At 39.1% G+C, this 17625-nt stretch overlaps 1 protein-coding gene and 1 long non-coding RNA gene across 3 annotated transcripts in view; one reads left to right on the forward strand and one right to left on the reverse strand.

The window, feature by feature from the left end:
* Nucleotides 1-17625, forward strand: part of CCDC192 (coiled-coil domain containing 192) — a 201760-nt gene that overhangs the window by 160950 nt on the left and 23185 nt on the right. The gene's annotated exons all lie outside the window — the stretch shown is intronic.
* LOC131831995 (uncharacterized) overlaps nucleotides 1-17625 on the reverse strand; it is a 251640-nt gene that overhangs the window by 72161 nt on the left and 161854 nt on the right. The window contains exons 3-4 of the long non-coding RNA XR_009353889.1: nucleotides 16301-16358; nucleotides 15061-15143 (exon numbers count right to left, since the gene is read on the reverse strand). This is a non-coding gene — a long non-coding RNA (uncharacterized LOC131831995). The remainder of the gene's footprint in view (nucleotides 1-15060; nucleotides 15144-16300; nucleotides 16359-17625) is intronic.

The raw sequence follows: 17625 nt of genomic DNA on the forward strand, positions 1-17625 counted from the left end.
GAGAGGCAGGCAGAGAGAAAGAGGGGGAAGCAGGCTCCTGCCGAGCAGAGAGCCCGATGTGGGGCTCTATCCAAGGACCCTGGAATCATGACCTGAGCCGAAGGCAGAGGCTTTAACCCACTGAGCCACCCAGGTGCCCCAACAGTAGCGGTTTTTAAAAGAGGTTTTAAAAAGTTAGTTTCAGCTTTATCATTAACATAGGAACTTAGCAAATGGATACCTTTAAAACAGGCTAAAGAATATTTTAAGGGTCTGAAAGAATTCTTAATGTGGTCCAAATACTAGCTAGTAGAGTAGGAGAGCTGAGTTAGTTACCAGAATCAGAGTTCCCTATGTACTAGAGGGCTTGTTTATAGGTGCATTAACTTAAGAAAAAAAAAAAAAAAGCCCTACTTTAGGCAACATTAAGTAGCCCTGTTTTGCAGGAAGGTTGGTGTGGGGTAGAAGAAGGGAGAAGTAGGATAAACAGGGAGGAGATGGGCACTAACACAGCACAGCAAGTGAGAAAGGTTGCTGGATCCCATGAAGTACCCAGGATATGGAAGGACCAGACTTACAGTGAGGCCCATTTCCAGATGTACATCCCCAGCACTGTCCTACCAGCTCTCAGGCTTGAGGTGGGAGAGAGGGAGAGGGTAGAAGGATGGAGGCCGCTGGGGCCAAAAGGATTCTGGGGTAAATTGTAGCAATTCTGTACTTAGGACAGAACTATGGTTTCTCAACAAGACTTGGGGCTCTGGACCACGTGGGTCACTTCTGAGGAAGACAGACTTGCTCTGTGAGCACGGGTCCCTGACCTCAGTTTTGCCTTCTCTGTGGCGCCTGCTCCGGATTCCAGGGCAGTGATAACATCCAGAGAGTGGGTTTCTTAGAGTCAAGTAGCTTTTTAGGAAGAGAATAAAAATTTAGTAAATGACTCATGAGTCACGGATGTGTTTTGAAATGGAGTTCCAATGTTATAGAATGCTGGTCATTTTAAACTCCAGATTAAAAGTTAGAATGATGTTTTTATTTTTCTGTTTTGCATTTTTTTTTTTTTTTTTTAGAGCGTAAGGGTGGGATAGGGGAGACTTCTTTCCCATAAAAAAGTTTAAGATGTGGTTTAAGATGGGTTAAAAGAGGGCTAAAAAAACAACTATCCTAAACTGACATTTGCTTGAAGAGGACAGATGTAGAAGACAAGCAGTGGAAAAATGAAGACACCCAGAAGCAGAGACCCAGGCTCTGCTCTGAGGCTGCTGAATGAGCCTCCATCAGCTCACACAATGTTTGCAGAAGAGGAAATGTTGAGAGACAGTTTCTGGAACTACAGGGCTGACTTAATTATAAAGCTCCAAAGTCAGCAAGCAGAAGGCCTGCTTCCGAATTTAAAGGCATATATATATATATATATATATACAGCTTCTCAAATGCCACCCATAAATATGAAAGGGGGCTACACATGCCCTCCCACCACAGATAAATAAAGAAAGAAAAAAGAAAAAGGAGCAATGGGATGAAGGAGAACTCAGCTACTGTCCATGCAAACCCAGTCATCCAGCAAGAGACCCTGCAGATTCAGAGCCCATCTGTGAGCTTGAAGATCCGGGCTTGATCATAATCTTCTATTACCAGACTCATTGTGTGCAGTGTTTCCACAAATGTAAGTTCTCAAAAGAACTTTCACATTTGTCTTTGAATATTTGCCCAGATATCATGAATGTGTGAACATTCCATAGGAAAGGCAATGAGCATAATAAGGAGGAAGGGGCTCTAAATTCCAGGTGGGATGATAGGTGTCCTGAGTGGTTAACCTCAGTCAAGTCCGTGCTTCTGTTGATGCTCAAGTAGTAGCCTCAGATCCCCAGAGAAAAGTGTCCAGCCAGATCCAAAAAGCACCTGCATCAGTGGCAGTTTATCCATTATTTGATAGAGACATTTTAACATTTGTCTTGAATAGCTCATTCTCAGGAGGGAGAACAGAAAATGAAAAACAGGGATCTGAATCCCAGCTCTGCTAATCCTAATAGTTCGGCTGTGCCCCCGTTTCCTCATTGCTCTAAAACTGGAATAACATTGTTAAGAGTTTGTTGGGAAAAAAACAGATAGAAACTTCCACGCCACTTCCTTTTCCCAGAGGCATCTCTTCTTAGAGATGCTACACCCATAAAGCCATGTGGCTTATTTCAGTTCATCCTAAACTCAGATGTAAAATGGAGTAATGTTTATTCTATTAGTTACAAGAGAGTCCCTAAGGCTGGTCCAGTTTCAAGGGGAGGGAAATTAGATTCTACATCTTGATAGGAGGTGGTAGCCAGTTTGTATTCCAGAAGAGTACATGAGATGGGATATATTGCATGGCCATCTTTGGGAAGATGGTCATCCACACGTGGCTGGCTGCATAACCCAATTTTGAGGGTCCAAAGCAGAGTAGAGTCTGCTCCTATTTTCTTTGTAACAAATTCCAGTTACTCTTCGGGCCGATAAATACTTAGAGTGGATGAGTACAAAGGATTTGGGATTCAGGAAGACAAAAGAGAAACACACATTACGTATCGTAAAACATTCTCATAAGTTCACCAGAGACTCAGATAAACAGATAAGAATCCTGAGCCTGGGCCTCATGGACATAATTGCTTGGCCTCCTACAGGCTTAAATACCAAGTAAGAGAAACAGAGCAAACTCTTTTATTTAACTGGGTTTCCTTTCAAATTATTTTTTATTAAAGTAGTATGCGCCATAAGAGATGATGCTGCTGCGTGGCTCAGGTCTTACTGAATAGCTGGTGTCTCTTCTGCAAAAGGACTGATTTGAGAAAAACACTTTAACTTCCGGATTCAGGATAAAATGTTTTTCTCAAGACAATATACAGTTTGGTTAAAAACATGAGTCTTATATAGGCTATTTTTTAAGCAGAAATATGAATTAATCTAAACAATTAGACAGGATTATCATCAAGTTTATTTCACACCATAAAACTAAGCATATACTTGGGGCAGACGAAAAACAGATTCTTTGTTTTCATGAAGCTTACGTAGTGCTTGCTACTCATTCTATGTTGTTTCACTGAACTGCTCCTCAAGAAATTAAACTGTTTCGTTAAATTATAGCATTGCTAGGTAATGGCATGAAAAATCACTCCATTCTAGGGGCGCCTGGGCGGCTCCGTTGATTAAGTGTCTGCCTTGAGCTCAGGTCATGATCCCAGGATCCTGGGATTGAGTCCCACATTGGGCTCCCTACTCCCTACTGTTTCTCCCTCTGCTCCTCCCCCACTGCTCCTGCTCTTTCCCTCTCCTAGATAGATAAACAGAAACTTAAAACAACAAAAAACAGTTCCATTCCAAATGGCAAAAAATCAATCATTTCAAAAACTGAAATGGCATGAACAATCATTAGTAATCCACAGTTCTAGATAGACGTAAGGCAAAGGAGGAGGGCCTAGGAGTTTGGTGCCAAACCTGTGTCTCTTTTTCATTTTTATGAATGATTAGTAAAAGTTTTTGCTGATGAGAAAAATATATACATGAGGTGCCAGACACCTTATAAAACTATATTCACATCCCTATTGAATTTGATTGATTAGAAAAGTAAACAAATATAAACAGTCTGGAAATTAAAAGATAAATCAGAGACATTAGTTTAGATATGAAAAGCAAACACAATTAAAAATAAAAGCAAAAATAATTCAATGATGATGGACTGAGAAAAAAGAAGGAGGTTGTTTCTACTCTAGCTTTAAAGAAAGCCTAAGAGAAGTCAAGAATCCCTCTCATGCTCACTTTTTCACCTTTTATCAATCCCCAACACAGACAATTTTTTTTAAAAAATTTATTTATTTATTTGACAGACAGAGATCACAAGGAGGCAGAGAGGCAGGCAGAGGGGAGGAAGCAGGCTCCTTGCTGAAGCAGAGAGCCCGATGTGGGGCTTGATCCCAGGACCCCGGGATCATGACCTGAGCCAAAGGCAGAGGCTTTAACCCACTGAGCCACCCAGGTGCCCCAACACACACAATTTTGATGGTTCATCTCAAACCCCACCACACTGGAGTGATTGCAACATTCCAGTCCTATTTTAACTTGGTTCCTCCCTGACCTGTAGTCCTAATCAAATGCTTCCTATTTTCACCTGTGATTGTGCTCTATTCTCTATCATTACCTAATTGTCCTATTTGTAAGCTTTGTCAAACCAACCCCAGTAACCCAAGTTAGGAGTCTACCTACAGTAGTCGTTCAAGCACAGAGTCAGAGGAGCAGTGAGCAACCTCGTTTTCTCAATATGGAAATGTGCCAAGTGGAATGAAGTATAGATGAGAGTATCAGGGTAATAAGCTGGATGAAACATATGAGCTTTCTTCAAGGTATTCTTTTTATAAAGGTCCTTGGAGCACATTTCTGCACCAAGACCAAAGTTGAAAGTGGGCAACACTAACCAGGTACCATCCCCAACCTTGGTCCAGCAAAAATAAATAAAAATCAGTTTTTCCTGATCTCCCTGCACACACACACATCTTATTTAGGGAGATGGAGGCCTGTGGCTCCATCACAGATAGTAAATGGTCTTAAATGGTTAAGGCAAAGTGGTCAAGGAGCTGGCAGGGAATTCACTCTTCAACTGAGTCAAGACTTAGTGTAGAGGAGGAAAACCTATTTCTCTATCCTCTTGGGTTCTGTAATTGGAGCCTGTAAATTAAACTGAAATAAGACAATGAGCAGGAGAAAAGCATACAAATATATTTGATGTTAATATTTTTATATGACACAGAGCTTCACAGGAAAGAAGTGAAAACCTCAAAGCATGGTTAGTCCTGAGAGCTCAGACACCATTTTAACAAAGGGTGATATGCTGGAGACAAAGAACAAAGGGTTGGGCTTTTAGAAGGAGTCAGTTGTGGAAAGGTAAACATATAGGGAAAAATTAATGAAGGATTGGGGTCATTTAGCAAGGTTTGTTTGTACAGATTCCGCTCAGCATCAACTCTGTATTTCTAGTGATAAGGATGGCACAAGGAAGGTACCTTTCTCGTGGGAAATTTTTGCTCTGCTCTGAGGGAGAAAGGGGGAGGGGACAACGTCCTTCCTGTCTCTGCTGTTTCTCAACTTCCTTCAGCTCCAAATAACCAACATGCCAAAGCAGCATATTTTGGGGTAGCGTGTTCTGATCTCCTTCACTGGCCACCCATTATAACCTAGAAAGTTCTGTTCCTCAGTCTGCAACTTTCAAGAGTGTTTTTCAAAGAAGGATTCGGGACCCTTGGCATCCAAATGACTTTGGATGAGAGACACAAATGCAAAATCGTGGGCCTACCTCAGACCTATTAAATTAGAATATCTGGGGTGGGCCTGGAATCCACTTGTTTAACAAGATTCCAAGCAATTCTCAGATTTGGTGTTTTTCCATGCACAGGATAAATGGCGAGAGCTGTGTGTCGCCTCCTTTTGAGATCGCGTGTGTTCCAGAGTCCACTACAGCCCTCACTAACCCTGTTCGCTCACTCACATTTACCTCACTAGCCCATACAGGAATTTGTATTTTCAACCCATGCTGGAGAGCCTTCTGGGTTTTGTGGTGAGGGAAGACCAGCAGCCTCTGATAAATCTGAGAGATGTTTCTGAAAACCTCTTCTGCCTAGTTTACTTCAGTTCAGAAAATTCAGAAAACAAAACAAAGCAAAATCCCAAATTAGAAACATAGGGACTCTACTATGGCAGATAGCTTCATTTATCCTCCTGGGACTTGAGGAAAGCTTATGGCCCTTCTCTCTACACCAAACTGCTGTCAGGAAACTCAGAACTGATTCCCAGTGCCTTATCCCTGTTTCATGGTTAGAACAAGGGGATCAATACAAATTGTCTTTATGTTACTTCTACAACTGCTCAGAAGTCATGGCGGATTTTAAGAGGCAAGTTTAGGACAGTTTACCAGGACCATGTTCTTTCTGACCCTTAGGAAACAGAGGTCAGGGGAAAATGTTATAGGAGTGAGAGAACGGTAACACTGTTTGAAAGTTAATGGTAGTCCACTTTAAATCAAAGACCCATGAAACTGTTACATACATCCAAAAAATCAGAGCATATTTAGATAAGCATTCTTACATATAAGCTGATAAGTCTTATCTCCACTAAAAATATAGTACTTAAAAACTATTTCATTAATAATATTAACCAAATTTTTAAGATAAAAGTAACTCATAATCTCATTGTCCCAACAAAATATTATTTCTTCATATTAGCTCTTTCTAAATAAAAAGTTATATTCATACATAGTTTTATAATTTAAGTGATGTATTATATATTCTGTTACTTTAATAAGATCTTTCAAGCTTCAGTACTGTGGGGATCCCCAATTTGGTAAATAAGTTATATATACAAAAGAATAATTGCTGAGGGATGTGAATCTTTCTTTTAACCATAACTGAAAAGTCTAGCAACAGTAGGGAGCCATAAAACAGTATTTTCCATTCTTGAATCTGGGTCCCGACATTGACAACATATTTGTTAAAAACAAACAAACAAACAAAAAACCTTCCTGCCCTCATTCAAATAGTTTAGTAAATGCTCTTCAAATGACTGTCATAAGTACTGCTTACTTGATCGTTAATGCCATTTCCAAATGCCTCCTATGTCTATGCATTTGTAGAACAAACATCATACTTGGCCATGAAAGTATTGTTGGACTGGTCGTCAAGAGAGCATTCAACACTCTGCATGACTATAAAGAGAAAAGTAAATACCCACAAAAATTTCTGCTTGCCATGGCTGTGAACAATTTTCTGGGTCTGTGTGGCATTGCAGAGAGAAGTATAAATGATGACACCAGTTGTTCCGGGCGGGCAGAGACTATGAAATACCCTAGTGCCTCAGGGTACTAGGTACCGATTATTGGCTCATCGGTCAAGACACATGTGGTTGCAAGTATCAGGAACCCAAATTAAACTTGTTTAAACCAAAAAGAGCAAGTGTAGACTTTTATAATAAAAATCTCAAGCATGGCTAGATCTAGATGCGTGGATAATGTCAGCGGGATCTGGGACTCTGTCCCTGTCTTTCCATCCTGCCTTCCTCTATAGTGGGTTCATTCCCCACTTGCTGGACTGAGGTGGACACCAGCAAGTAGCTTCCCACTTGCAATGCACATGCTTAGCACCCCCCATCAGTCAAGAACTCCTTTCTTAGAGCCGTCTCTCCAAAGTTCTGCAATTCACTCTCTCGGGGAAATTTTTTAAGTAGATTGTTACAATTGGATAATGTGAAGTTTTAGATGGGTATGCTTGGTCTACATGGGCACCATGGAGCCTTTAACAAGGTCATCTGCACCCGAATTATATGGCCTGAGTGCAGAAAAGGGGAAATCACCCAAACAAAGTTAAGCTGGTTTTACTAATAATAGTAGCACTAATAGGAACGAACAAAAATAGCTGTACACTGCAAATAGACATGATAAAAAACTTGGTCTCAAGTTCGTCTTACCGTACCATATTTAAACCAATAGTTTTTAAGAGAAATAAAATCCAGGGAAATGGAAACTTCTACTGAAAATGATTTTGCTCTAAGATGGCAACCAGTTAGTAACATTAAATTTAACACCTACCTGCCTATGATATTCTAATCCTAAACCCTGGAACCTGTGGATATGTTACTTTCCAGGGCAAAAGGGACTCTGCATGTGCAATTAATATTAAGGACCTTGCAATGTGGGGATTATCCTGGATAATCCAGGTGGGGCCTCAGGACACAACTCCTTAAAAACATAGTACCTTGCCTGGCTGTGGTCAGAGGGAAACATGATCATGAGGAAGGGTCAGAGAGATTTAACATAAATAGCATTAAAGATATAGAATGGGAATCAGGAGCCAAGGAATGTGGACAGCCTCTGGAAAATGGAAAATGTGAGAAACAGATTCTCTTCTGTAGCTTCCAAGAAGGAACACAGACTGCCCACCACTGTGATTTTAGCTCAAGGGACCTATGTTAGTCTTCTGACCTCCAGAATGGTAAGAGTAAATTCGTCTTGTTTAAGCTGCTGTTTGTGGCATTTTGTTAGGCAGCAGCAAAAAATTCTCACAATTATTCTGGCACTTAGGATGCGATCAGTTCATACCATTTGGAATAGCTCAGACTGAAGAGCCCCATTTGGGCAGAGGCATTTTTTGCTCACTGAACATGCATGTGTCACCCACCTTCCCCAGCTCTGTGCAGGTGGGTAGGGTCATATGATTTCGAACTTAAGTAACACAGATCGCATCTCAGGCTGAGACAATGAAATGCCCCTGCTCTTCCCCTGCCCAGCTCTTTAGTTCTCTGCCTGGGAAAACTGGAAGGCTCTTGAAGAAATGGTAGTGTCCTAAGATACAAACATCCTGCCTGGATCCCTGAGAGTCTGCTGAAAAGGAGCTGCCTGGAGAACTGCTTGCAACAGATTGTGCATGAGTGAAAAATAAATTTTTGTATTTTAAGCTACTGACATTTCCAGGTTTATTTGTTCCTATAGACTAATCAAGACTACCCTGACTGGTATACTTAATCAGAATAAAGCTATCTCAGGAGACAAAGGAACCAACCAATCTAGCTCAATAGGGAAACTACTTTGCAATTCCCTCTCTTATTAACCTATTAAGTTGTATCATTTATGCTTCAATTTCTCTGTATGTACAACTGGGATATGGGTAATTTTATACAGCACTTGGGAAAATAGTCAATATTCTATAAATAACTATTCATTTCATTTGTGTTGTTTTCATCATACAGTAATGAATTTTAATTTAGAAAATAGAAAGGAATTTTGTATTTTTTTAAGTAAGAAACAACAGTCTTGTTTTTCTGTCATTGACTGGTAATGATAATGGAGATTCTACACTTTCAGTGTTAAGTTTGTATGATGGAGATTTATATTTGTGGGATGAAAATTGCTGCTTTCTATCAATATTTTACATTTAAGATATCTGCCAAGATACCAATGAATTTTAGCTGAACTGTATGCTTATGGCCATCTAAAAGTATAACTGACAAGGAAAAGTAAACTCATAGTCTGAAATGCTTTCCTAAGACAACCGGAATGCAAAACAAGTAAACCTGAAATCAGTCCATTTTAAACAGACAAATGGCTTAATATTTTCCATTTAATCATCCAGAGTGATAATAACAGCTCAAGAAGAGCCAGAGATTACCCAGTTCCTCTCACTCATTTGATAGAAGACAAAACTGAGGATTATTAGTTTATGCCAGTAACCAATAGGGACAGGAAATTCAGAAAGTAGCTATATTGTTAAGGCTAATCTCAATTTAGAGAACCAAAACTAAATCTTTTTAATTGTAATAAAATACATGCAATATAAAAATTCACCATTTCCACCATTTTCATGTGTATAATTTGGTGGCATTACTTATTAGCATTATAATGTAGCTAGCTAGCATTACTGCCATCCATCTCCAGAACTTTTCCCTCATCCCAAACCGAAACTCTGTGCCCATGAATTGTTCCCTCCCCTCCCCCAGCCCTCAGTAACTAGATTCTGCTTTCTGTCCTTATAACTGCGACACTTCTAGGTACCTCTTCTAAATGGACTCAATCATTGTTCGTCCTTTTGTGACTGGCCTATTTCTCTAAGCACAGTATCTTCAGAGTTCATCTGTGTTGGAATATGTGTCAGGATTTCCTTCCTTTTTAAGGCCAAGTAATCATATATCGAAAACATGTACCACATTTATTCAGCCATTCATCTGTCCATGGACTTTAGGCTTGTTTCCATGTTTTGGCTATCATGAATATAGCTAGCAGCATTCTCTGTGACCATTGGTGTATAAATATTTGTTGAGTTTTTCCTTTAATTTTTTGGGGGTGGGTATACATGTAAAAGGGAAGTTGCTGGGATCATATGGTAATTTTATTTTTCGTTTGTTGCGGAATTGCCACACCATTTTCTGCAGATGCTGTACCATCTTACATTCCCACCAACAATGTGCAAGTGTTGATTTCCCCATATCCTTGCCAACATTTGGTATTCTCTGGGATTTGGGGGGTGTGGGTGGTTTTCTTTTGTTTCATAGTAGCCATCTTAATGAGTATGAAATGTTACCTTATTGTGTGTGTGTGTGTGTGTGTGTCACTTGTTTTCTGAATTTGAAAACATCTGACTTCCTTCTTACAAGAGGAATCACACCAATGAACAATGTCGAACTAACCCACAAGTTAGCTTTGTAATCCTTTTAAAGCAACACAAGTAAATAATTCATTTATATAGGGGCAAAATTTTTTCAAATTTTCTCTTTTAGAACAAACTGAAATGTTTCATTTACCTTAAAGCCTTAGATTTAGATTATAAATTTGTCTCAAGTCATTCACATCAAAAAGCTTTTTTGCACATTATAATTTTTTAGTCAGTGTAATTCAGTGTTAATATCACAGAATTTTTAGATACATCACAAAATCTTTCAATTATTTTTTCTTGAAAGAATTAGATAATTAGATGTTAGTCTAACACCTATTTAAAGTTTTTACTTTAAATTGGCTCTATCTTAATCAGCTATTTCAAATAATTAAATATTTAACCTCAATTTTACTTCAAGAGGTTTCAAGTTTCCATTAAGTATACTAGCAGCAGCTAAAACTTGTAGGCAAAACATGAAAAAAAAGTAAGTCACCAAAAATTTTTGTTATTGTGGTGACTCTTCACTAAATGGCGCAACCAAGGAAACCTATAATAATCCTTATCCCCTTTGTAATCAACTGAGTCAATCCGAAATGACAGGTGAGATACTTGGTTCAGTAGCCCACAGCATTCTGCCCTTCTAGACACAATAGCAACAGTGTATAAACTCTTCAGATATGGCAGCTAGACTGAAATAAACAGGAAGTATATTTGTGAAGGAATGTAGGTGCTTATTGTTTACTCAGGGTTGGTGCTTTCTAAGAATATGTTCCCAATTCAGAGTGGCTTAATGCCATCACTTTGTTCTTCTGCAGAAGAGTCATGCCATCTGATGCCTCATCTTCCACACATACTCATAGCTTGTTCATCTCTAGGACAGCAAACTTTATGGTTCTTTCTCAGGACCAATGATTTTTTTTTTAAAAGAAGGAAATATTTAAAATGCAGTAATAGTCTAAGATCAGTAATTTCCCCTGGTAATGTAATTTGAGAGCTCTTTGACTTGGGCCAGATCAGGTTTTCCCTTTAGAACTTAAAGGTCTAAAGGTTTCTACTAAGAACTAAATGAAATAAAGTTTATATGAAGATGTTTTTCTACATCTGAATTTTTACAGAAGTATTAGGAACGATTACTTATGAGCTAACATTATCATTCATTCTTGTCTCATCTTTCACCTTCCCAAAACAGAATAAAAACTCCAAATAAATTAGAACAGAAATAAATTTTAATAATACTTCTCCATGATAAAAATCTAAGTACATTAGTGCTATCATATTACTTGCTCAAGGAAAACTTAGAACTGTTATTACTGGTTTTTTTTATTTGAATTTTTATAGCAGTAGTAAAGTGTTTTGAAATATCCTGATATAATTTCTAGTCTTAGTAACTTGTTTTTATTTTTATTTCTCCTCGAATTTCCTTTTGCCATTAAGTGTAGACCTTGAGACTAAGATTTACTCCTTAGAATAGGGCAGGGCAGAGTACCAACTGTATAGTACAAAGAATAATTGTTTAACTTTGGCATTCAAACTGAGATTTTTTAAATCCATAAGAAGATAATAGTTTTGAAAATCAGGGTTCAAAAAGGGTCATTATCTCAGATTCTCAAAATCATATTCTTTCATAGGTTGATTCATATGAAGCTTCTAATATTCAAGCATTTTTTACCAATAAGAATGGAAACCTATTATTACTCTTCCTATATCCTACAACAGATTTTAAGAACACAAGCTTGGAGAGATGGCTCAAGACAATACCCTAGAAAAGGAAAGGATATTAAGTGGGGTGACATAAAGAAAATTCTTAATTTACTGTCCCTGGGGGGAAGAGCCAAAGAGAGAAGAAAAAGAAAAAATGTGAAGACAGACACAAGGTCAAATCTCTAGGAGAAAGCAATAGGCAGTAGTATAAACACCCTGTTAAATGGGGGCAAATTCACTGCTTTACCACATAGCCTGAGCAGTGTGCCCTCCAAGATACCCCATGCTGAAAGGCCAGAAGTGGGAATACTTCTGATCCCCTATGCCTTAGATATTAGCCAAGGAAATAACAGGAATTCCTTTGTGTCCCCATCTGGGATGAGGAGTCAGGGGCAAAAGAGTGGAGACTCAAAGAGGGCTAGGGTTGGGGCAAGAAGACAGCTTTGACATTTAGAGAAGAAACCAGGGAATAGGTCCTGTCCAATGGCCAGTTCCATTGTAACATCTGAAAAGCAGGGAAAACCAGCTGTATCTCAGACACCAATCAGCTATGGACTCAGGAGAGCACTGGGACAACAGTGATCACTGCAACACTGTACAAGTATCAGGCAGCTTTCTGTCAAACCACAGCAGTATGGTAGTCATAATGGCAAAGTATGGAAGAAGAAGGTGAGAAGACCCCAGAACTGACCTCACTCCTACAGGGACAGAGAGATGACTATTTTCAACTGCAAGGAAATAGCAACCCTGAGTGGGCAAAATGAGGTTCACTATTTTTCCCTGGCTCCCAAGTGAGAATAAGAGATCAATAAAAATAAGACATCAATTAAATTTTGAGGCATACCATGCCAGACATGGATAAATATGTTCTTCAAGATGTGCTGCATTTAGGAAACTTTTTTTTCCTATTTTTATCCTATATGCAACTTTTTAATTTGCTGCCTTCTTTGTAGACTTCTATGCCCTTCATATTCAATGGTCCCAATCTCAACAGCTATAAATGCTGGAAAGCTAAACAATTTGTCCATCATCATAGGGCCGGTTAGTGAAAGAACTATAAACTGCACTGTCATTTTTGACACTAGACCAAGAGTGCTTTCTAATAAACAGAGGGTTTTGTTGTTTTGTTTTGTTTGTTTTTTAAATTTTAGTTATAAAGTACAAAGATGATGATACACTGAAGTTCACTGAGCTAATGATAAATGGCTTCTTTTTTTTTATTTTTCTGGTCAAGATAGACAAATAGAAAAATTCAAGATTTGATTAAATGGCTTATATATATTATTTCACTTCTCAGAGAAGAACAGAATCTCAATTCTGGTCTGTTTTTTTACTACGTCTCCTGTGAAAAAGCATCAGTATAAGGATCAAATTTCAGTATTTTCAGACTGTGCTCATTTTAATTTGGCACAGTTTCCTTCCTTCCGCTATGTCTGCCAAGGCAAGCACCTGTGTGAAAGAGACATGTCAAACAGAACAAACAGGGGGAGTGATTGAGTCTAAGAAGATGGAGACAATCAGAATGTGTTAGAAAGAAAAGTTGACCTTCCTGAATCTCCACAGCCTCAAGGTGATTTCAGATCTCTAGCTTCTCCCTGAAGCTAGAGGCAAGACCCTTCCTGTCTTGTTTGTACATCTGCAAAATTATATATGCCTATTTTGCTTTCAAGGTGATATACTGTAAAATTCTCTATCTACCTTTAAGCCCCATCACTATGAAGTGGGTCCCTAGAAGCCTTTGACATCCTCATGTAAGAGAAAATTCAAAAGCTCAACAGACAAGAACAAGTAGCAACATTTGATTTTGGCTTCCTAAGTAATTAAGAAGAATTCACGATCAAATGGACCAATGCTGTACCTTTCTCAGATTTGCTGGTTAATGTATCCATCTTCATTAGCAAGTAAGTGGTACAGAATGAAACAGTATAAAAGGAAACTTCCAGCTATGCTTCTAAAGGGTTGGGTGTGTAATAGGGAAATCCAGACAACAATAAGCTCCCAGAGTTGAACGAGTGATTGTTCGGAACTGAATAAATATACAGGAGTTTAAATAATTGTATGTAGCACAGTTGCCCCAATCATTCCCATTGTTTTGCCATTGTAGCAAACGTGGGGATTTTTGTTCCCATGCCGGAGCATGGAAAGGTAGTGTCCAGTAGTAAACAGTGGACCACTGACTATCCAGATCACAGTATTTCACATGACCCCATATGCAGGCTAACAGCAGTGTTCTGCCAAAGTATAATCCATGGGGAATAGGCCTTTGAGGTTGTTTAAAAGTGGCAGGCTATGAGAGAGAAGTCTATTTCCTTTCTTGGAGCCTAATTTAGCTGGAAAATGAAGATAGAATATGAGTTTCCTGTAGCTTCATGCATTGTGTAATTTTATTAGACATAAACAAACTTGCTCTGAATGACTTATAGTAGCCCACTGAGATATTTACTTTAATGTAAAATGTGACCTTCAAACTATATATAGCACATCATCCAACAAGAACACAAAATAGCTCCCCACAATGCCCCTTTACAACCAGTCGCATCATCAAATCCTAGAATGGAGACTGCTTTCTTAAATTTCACAAGGCGAACAGTGCGTCCCAAAATATTGCGAAGACATCAAACCACATTTGTGGAACATGACTGTGGGTCACGTAGGTCTTCAAGTCCTGGAGGTAAGAAGCCAGGTGATACCCCGTCTCTGTCCCCAAGGAGTTTACAAGCCAGAGGAGGAACGCAGATGGAGATACGCAAATACTAATAATCATCCACCATGTTCTGAAGCGTGAAGGAAAACTGAGCAACAAACCTGCTGCCGTTATTTAAACCTGGGAAATCCTCATGATTCCAGAGATGGTGCCGTTTATTTGTCATCGAAATGGACATATCCTATACCCTCTCCCATAAAGTGATCACAGGAAGCTAAATGCACACACATATATGGTATTCCTCTCAGCACAAGTTGGTATGCTCCATAACTTGTATGTATTGATTGACAGATACTCATAGAGAGACTTTTTTCTTCTAGGGCCACAGAGGGGATGACCACATAGAGTACAAGCGAGAGAGAGGGAAAGAAGTGATACCACAATTCCCTATTTTTGCCTCATGTTAAGCCTTTTACCCATTTATTTTAACCCCTAGACCCACTTATCCCCCAGCCCCCACCATCTCCTGCCAATAAAAGTTTTTGTCAGGGAACAAGGAAACATCAAGCAAAGAATGCTACTCACATATGGTGGTATCTTCTGACTGCTCTTCCAGTGAAACAGAAGACCGGCATCCTCATCGTAACAACAGATGTATTGTTGTTTTCCTATTATCGCCAATGAGAACAAGTTCATGGGGTTAGGGGGGAAGAAACGTTGTACTTTACTCTTTTTTTTTTCCTTTTAAGTATGATATTTAAAGGTTATACCAAAGAGATGGTGGAATTTAAAGCATTCCAGGTAGCCAAGGGCTTCTGCCTTTACAGAAAGCTTGGGAGAAAACTGGCCCCCCTCTTATCTGATTGGATTCCTTTGGGTGATAAGAAGGTGTTCAGTGGAGACCCCTGGGGATTGTTCAGGAAGAGGGACTCGTGACTTTCTGTTTAGATTTTTATAAACCGGTGACATTTCTGCTACAGTTCCTTCTCTTCCATTCACCTCTCAATGAGTTCCACAATGCTTGCAATGAGACTTCTTAAAGTTTGCTATGTGGTACCATCTCACTGGGTTTACATCTATCCATGACCAGCTCCTGACTGCTTTTCCTGCCACCTCATTACTTAGAACAAGGCAGTGGTTGCAATCTAAAAATAAATTAAAATTGACTACAGCTATGTTTTGCATGTAGCCCTGATCAGCACCATGTCCTTTCACCAAAAGTTACACTATCCAAAAGCTCTTCCACAGTCTGTTAATACATTCCCACGGTGTTCAGCAGAGGCAGAAATGTTGTGCTTTATGTGTGAATTTTCCAGAGGTAATCATGACAAGATCAGTGGTTTTGGAGTCAAAGAGATCTAAATTTGAAGTCCAGCTGAGTAATTTTCTGCTATACTGTGGAGCAATTCTCTAAAAGCAGTATGAGGATGCCTATTTCACAGACCAAGAAAATGAAGCCCAGAGAAGTACTTTACTCCAGGATACATAATAAACAAATGGCCAAGGAGAATTCAAATGCAGATATCATTTTAACATATTTCCTTTAAAGTTGGGTCTGCACCTCACTGGAGCTTGAATGCCCCACTCATTTGGATGACTATCTGTAATAAGCCGACATTTACCTCTTTAAAAAAAAAAAATTTTTTTTTATTTAACAGAGATAACAAGTGGGCAGAGAGGCAGGCAGAGAGGGGTGGGGGGGAAGCAGGCTCCCTGCCAAGCAGAGAGCCCAATGAGGGGCTCAATCCCAGGACCCTGAGATCATGATCTGAGCTGAAGGCAGAGGCTTAACCCACTGAGCCACCCAGGCACCCCCTACATTTACCTCTTAACTGTTGGCCATCTTGGTAACTGCATAGTTCTACATCTTGAGGCCTCCCTGACTGCAGAAGAAAAAGAAAACATCCTGAGCACACTGGAAAAAAGATTTTCAGGTTCACTTCTACCTAGACTGCTGCTTTCTCTAAGTAATTTGATGAGATCAGATTTTGAAATCCAGCTGTAGTTACTGTAGTTAATCTGATGTGGAGATTGTCTATTTTGGAGAGTTGTAAAACATATGACTTTAGATCCCCTGGAGGAAGGAGCTGTAGAAGAATTTTCTCCTAGACATCTCTGAAGATCTTCGGAGTCATTTAAAAGAATAGGCCTTTTAGATTGAGATCTACTGTCAACTTCCTGAGATAAAACCAGATGAATTGCCTGAAGACTAGACAGTTCTTCCAACCAATAGCTCAGGCATAATAGGACATTTGCTGGAGGGCAAAATGGAGTTCATATGCTTAGTAAGACCCATCCTTCTTAAATCCTTCACTTAGCCCAGCTTGAGGAAGGTGGAAAAAGCAATCAAGAATAGGGCTGAGGGAATACATACCTACCACCAACATGACACTTGAGGGTTTTTTTTTTTTTTTACTTGAAGTACAGCTGACATAAAATGTTGTATTAGTTTCAGGTGTACAACATAGTGATTGGACAACAGTTTCAATCTGTTTTAACCTGTACTTTATGATGTGTTTGTATGAATGTGGAGAGAGATTGGAGAATAGGTAAGACCATACAACAAGTGGAGGGGGTAGAATTATTATAATTTAATATATGTTCCCAAACCAAAATAACTGCCCCTTGGAAATTACAGCAGGAAGAACAAGTAGGAGGGAAGACTGATTTAGTGATAATGAATGTCATGGAGGAAACAAGTTTCACATTTTTTGGATCTAGAGAGCTGATTGGTTCAGGATGTTTATAATTGGAGAAACTCACATCCTTGCTTAATAAATCTTGCCTTGCAGAACCACAGATGGAAATTTCTTCTATACTGTCTATCCTGACTAGTATAGCTCTACAATCTCTTATCAAATATGCTTCAGAAGGTTGAATTTTTCAAATTTGAAAGGTACTCCCTATAGGGACAATATTCCATAATCAAATATATTCATATAATATTTACACTGAATGGGTTATATAATGCTATAAATAGCTTCCCATCAGCTCAAATCAGATTCTGCTGCCAAATGAATTCAGATCAGGTCAGGTCAGATTTTGCCACCAGATGAGCTATGAAAAAGTTTCTTTTTCCGGAACTTTTAGGATTTCGGAAATAGAGCTACAGGATTGTGAACCTATACAAAAGGAAACTTCTATCTGAGC

The sequence above is a fragment of the Mustela lutreola genome, chromosome 5 (assembly GCF_030435805.1).
Source record: "Mustela lutreola isolate mMusLut2 chromosome 5, mMusLut2.pri, whole genome shotgun sequence".
In the NCBI taxonomy this organism is placed as follows: domain Eukaryota; kingdom Metazoa; phylum Chordata; class Mammalia; order Carnivora; family Mustelidae; genus Mustela; species Mustela lutreola.